Below are 4,303 nucleotides of genomic sequence, written 5' to 3' on the forward strand. Positions count from 1 at the left end.
AGGAGGAGACGGAGCCGCAGCCGCGACCGGGTGAGTGTGTTCTGCTCGCCACCCATGTCGACCGGGGCTTCTCGCTTCCTCCGCACCCCTTTTTTTGGGGTTTCTTGAACTTCTTCGGCGCCCAACTCCATCACTTTTCTCCCAATACCATCACATATCTTGCTGCATTCCTATCCATGTGTGAGAATTTTCTGGGGTGTCGACCACACCAGGGTCTTTTTAAGCATATTTCCACCATCCGTTCTCAGTCGGTGAAGAAAGCAAACACAAGTGACGAGAAAACACATGTCATTTAGATGTGTGGGGGTTTGGGTATATTTTCACCATCCGTTCTCAGTCGGTGAAGAAAGCAAACACGAGTGACGAGAAAACACATGTCAGTTAGATGTGTCGGGGTTTGGGTATCTAGAAGAGGCAGAGGAGCTCTTTCCCTTCCATGACTCTTCCTGAATCGGCCAGGGGCTGGCAGTCGACCTGGTTCTACTGCCAGGACCTCGCAACTCCAGGCCAGTCAACCGGACTTCCCCACTTCACCTTTGATCGTGTTCAGACTCCTTCCTAGCTGAAAGTGCCTGCTGCTGAGAGTGTGGAGACGAACATGCTAGTTGAGAGGGTGGTCCAACCGATCAATCTGGTCATCGCCGACATGGATCTACTAGAGGTATTCCTCAGTCGATGCATCCAACCTCTTCAGGCCCGTGACCATCCTATGTGGATGTACTATGGGTCGACGACACCACCTGGGTTCATCTAGAGGAAGTACTAGCTAAGATGGTGGAAACAAGGATAACCCCATAGGATCCAGGAGAGTCGACCCCTTCAGAGACAACAATCAGTCAGACAAGGTGTGTCTTCCATCACCGACTATTTTTGGGTACATATTCCGACTGCCCTTGAATCCGACTGACTTTTACTCGACTTCTTGTCTTGTAGGTTTTTACTGAGATGTACTCGATGCCCAATGGTGAACAAGTTCTAGAGCAAGGCCAAGAGGGAGAGGACAGTGCGGAAGAGAGCGGTGATTGGGAATGTCCTGACGATGAAGATGAAGAGGAAAGCGACGAGTCGGATGACGAAGAAGCGGTCGACTCACCGCCTCGCTCGAAACATCGATCCAAGCAACACCATGACCCAGCGGGCGGGCGCGGTAAGAACGTGGCCCCAAGCACCCAAACACAGAAGCGCACTCGGACGTCGACTCCGGAGCCAACAGAAAAAGTCGCCAAGCAGTCCAAGGTTGCTCCTCCAAAAGCTCGGAAGTCTCTGCCCAGGATCAAGATGGATGTTCCTGTTGCCTCTGGGTGAGTATCCTCTCTGTGTTTACCTCTACCAACTGATTCTTCTGTTCTGACCGAATGGATCATGGATCTTTCCAGCCTAACCTCCGCCGCGACTGACATGGATGTTGACAAGGCCCCAGGAGATGAGGAAACCGATGACGCGGCCACCTCCAGAGCTGGTAAGTCCGCTTGATTAAAACTTATTTTGTCAATTGAGTTGTCGGTCAGTTGAATTTCTGATGTTTTCTTTTTGCTGTAGCTCCATGAGACATTGTCATGCTTCCAGATGATGATGAAGAAGAAGTGCCTCTGAAAGAGAGGAAGAAGAGAGGCAAGGGCTCGAGCAGGAGAGTGCTTGAGGTTCAAGTCCCTCGGTCGACGCCGGTGCTTGAGACTGTGGTCGAGCAATCCGGAGATCCGGTTCGGACCGACGTCACATTCGCCGACCCGCTGACAACTGATTGCCCATCAGGGTCGACTGCTCCGACTCCTGCTACTCCAGTGCAACTTCATGCGTCTGACCCAGTGGCTGCTTCGACTGCCTTGGCGCCATCACTCTTTGCTACATACCAAACTCCAGACGACTCGCCAAGTGCCGCCAGGGAGGCTCTTCGCCAGGTGAATCTTGTTATGGATCAAGTGAAGGTGATGCACGAGGCTAGTCAGGTGGCCCATAATGCCGGCACTGCTTTGCAGACCAACATTAAGGTTAGTTAACTCCTGACTGAACTTTTGAATCATGAAAAACTGCCGCTGTAGCTTTGCTGCCCATATGTGCATCTACTATCATGGGTCTGTGTTTCATATCCGATCACCCACTGGGGTGTGCCTGCCTTAGGGTTTAATAGGTGTTCTACTCCACTCGACTTATACTGAGTTGAGTGTTTGTCCGAAGCATTGGGGGCACGCAGAGTGCACCCACTGGGTGTAGTCCCCGAGACCACAGTCGACTACTGGCAATCGGCTGGGGTCTGAGAATCTACGCCCCTTTTTTTTGACTCATGCTGGGCAAACCATGCTGAGTGTTGATCCAAACCAGTGGGGGCACGCTAAGTGCACCCACTAGGTGTAGTCCCCAAGACTACTGTTGAATGTTTGATTCGGCAGTAGTCTTAGAGTAACTTCCACTGTGATTGTCTTTTGTTTCTGTCGACTGATATATCTCTCTCGCTGACTGCAGAGGTCTTGTGATCTTGGGGCTCAACTTTCTGAGTTGAATAAGAAGCAAATCAGCCTCAATCTTGATCTTGAACTGGCGAAGAACAACCTCAAGACTGCTCAGGAAGAAACATCCATCATGGGAGGTAACCAATCGTCAACTGTCCACCTTCTTGGTGTTTTTTTTCTTTCAATCTTTTTGAACCGAATGACTTCACACGAACAGATGTGCGTAGTGAAAACCGTCAACTTCAAGCTCGTCTGAAGAGTGTTGTTTCTTTAGATAAAATGAAGGAGGCTCTGGAGAAGAAGGATCTGGATCTTGATGCTGAGGCGCGAGAGAAGATAGTGCTTGCGGACAAGAAGCTGGCTTCGGTCAGCAAGTTGGAAGAGGAGAACTCGAAGCTGAAGACCACCATCTCTAAGGCCAATCGGGAGGTCGAGCAATTGAAGAAGGACAAGGAGAACTTAACCAATGAAGTCGGAAGCCTCAAAGCCAAGATGGGCGAGCTGGAGTCCTATCTGGGACAACTTGCAGCAAAACTGGTCCTAAAGCTTGAAGGTATCATCGTTCGACTGATTAGTTGCCGTCGATTGGAACGTCTTGTCATACTGTCGACTCACCATTTTTTTCGATTGTGCAGAACTTTGTCAGGACTTTGAGGCTGAGACTGGGCGGGTTGAGATAGGTCTCGACCCCATCAATTGTCCTGTTAAAGATGATGTTGCGATGAACTTGCTGTGGTTGGAATCACGTATGGACAGTGCCTTTGCTTATTTTGCCCGACTGAAGGCGGCGATGACTCGGGTTGATGCCAAACTCTGGCCCCAGGCGGAACTTTCACAAGATCTCGAGTCACTGATGGCTCGACTGAATTAGATCCCTGGCCGAGTGCAAGAATGGAAGAAATCATCTGCTCGCTGTGGCGCTGACGTTGCCCTGCCATTGGTCTGAGTGCATTGCAAAGACGCCAAAGAAGACAAGATGGCGGCCCTCAAGGTTGTGAACACCAAGAAGCATACTTTCCAGTCCTTCATGGACACTTTCCTTGAAGCTGCCGCTCGCATTGCAGACAACATTGATCTTGACAGTTTCTATGATCCAGCCAGCCCTTCTCCTGATGAGTGACTGAAAAACATTATGCCCCACACTTATTTGCCTCGGAATGCCGAGTGGTCGTGTAACCGTTAAACTCTTTCATGCTTGATGCTTGAGTACTCTTGTCCGCTGCAGTTCTGAACTTTTGCAGGGTTTATCCAAACTTGGATTTCTTAGAATATCATGGCTTTTGCTCTGTTTCTTAAATTGTTTCTGATTGTCCCTCGGTTCCGAGTGGACTTGATCTTCTCACCCTTTGCCGAATGAAAGTACATTGTACTTGTGACGGAGCTCAATCGCGGTGTTTAGTCGACACCTCGTCATCCTTGCGAATAGGGATGGAACATTGTATTTGTGGCGTAGCTCAGAGGTGGTGCTCAGTCGCTGCCTTGTCTCCCTTGCGGATAAGGGCGGAACATTGTACTTGTGGCATAGCTCAGAGGTAGAACTCAGTCAATGCCTCGTCGTCCTTACGGATAGGGACGAAACATTGTACTTGTGGTGTAGCTCAGAGGTAATGCTCAGTCGACGCCTTTGTGACTTAGGCGATTACAGGGTCGCAGCTAAGCCCCCGAGTGGGAGGATTGCTCTCCACTCGGAGTGTTTTTTAACTTAGGCGATTATGGGGTCGCAGCTAAGTCCCCGAGTGGGAGGATTGCTCTTCACTTGGTGTTTTTTTAATTTAGGCGATTACAGGGTCGCAGCTAAGCCCCCGAGTGGGAGGATTGCTCTCCACTCGGAGTGTTTTTAACTTAGGGGATTACGG

Source organism: Triticum dicoccoides, chromosome 2B (assembly GCF_002162155.2).
Source record: "Triticum dicoccoides isolate Atlit2015 ecotype Zavitan chromosome 2B, WEW_v2.0, whole genome shotgun sequence".
In the NCBI taxonomy this organism is placed as follows: Eukaryota; Viridiplantae; Streptophyta; class Magnoliopsida; order Poales; family Poaceae; genus Triticum; species Triticum dicoccoides.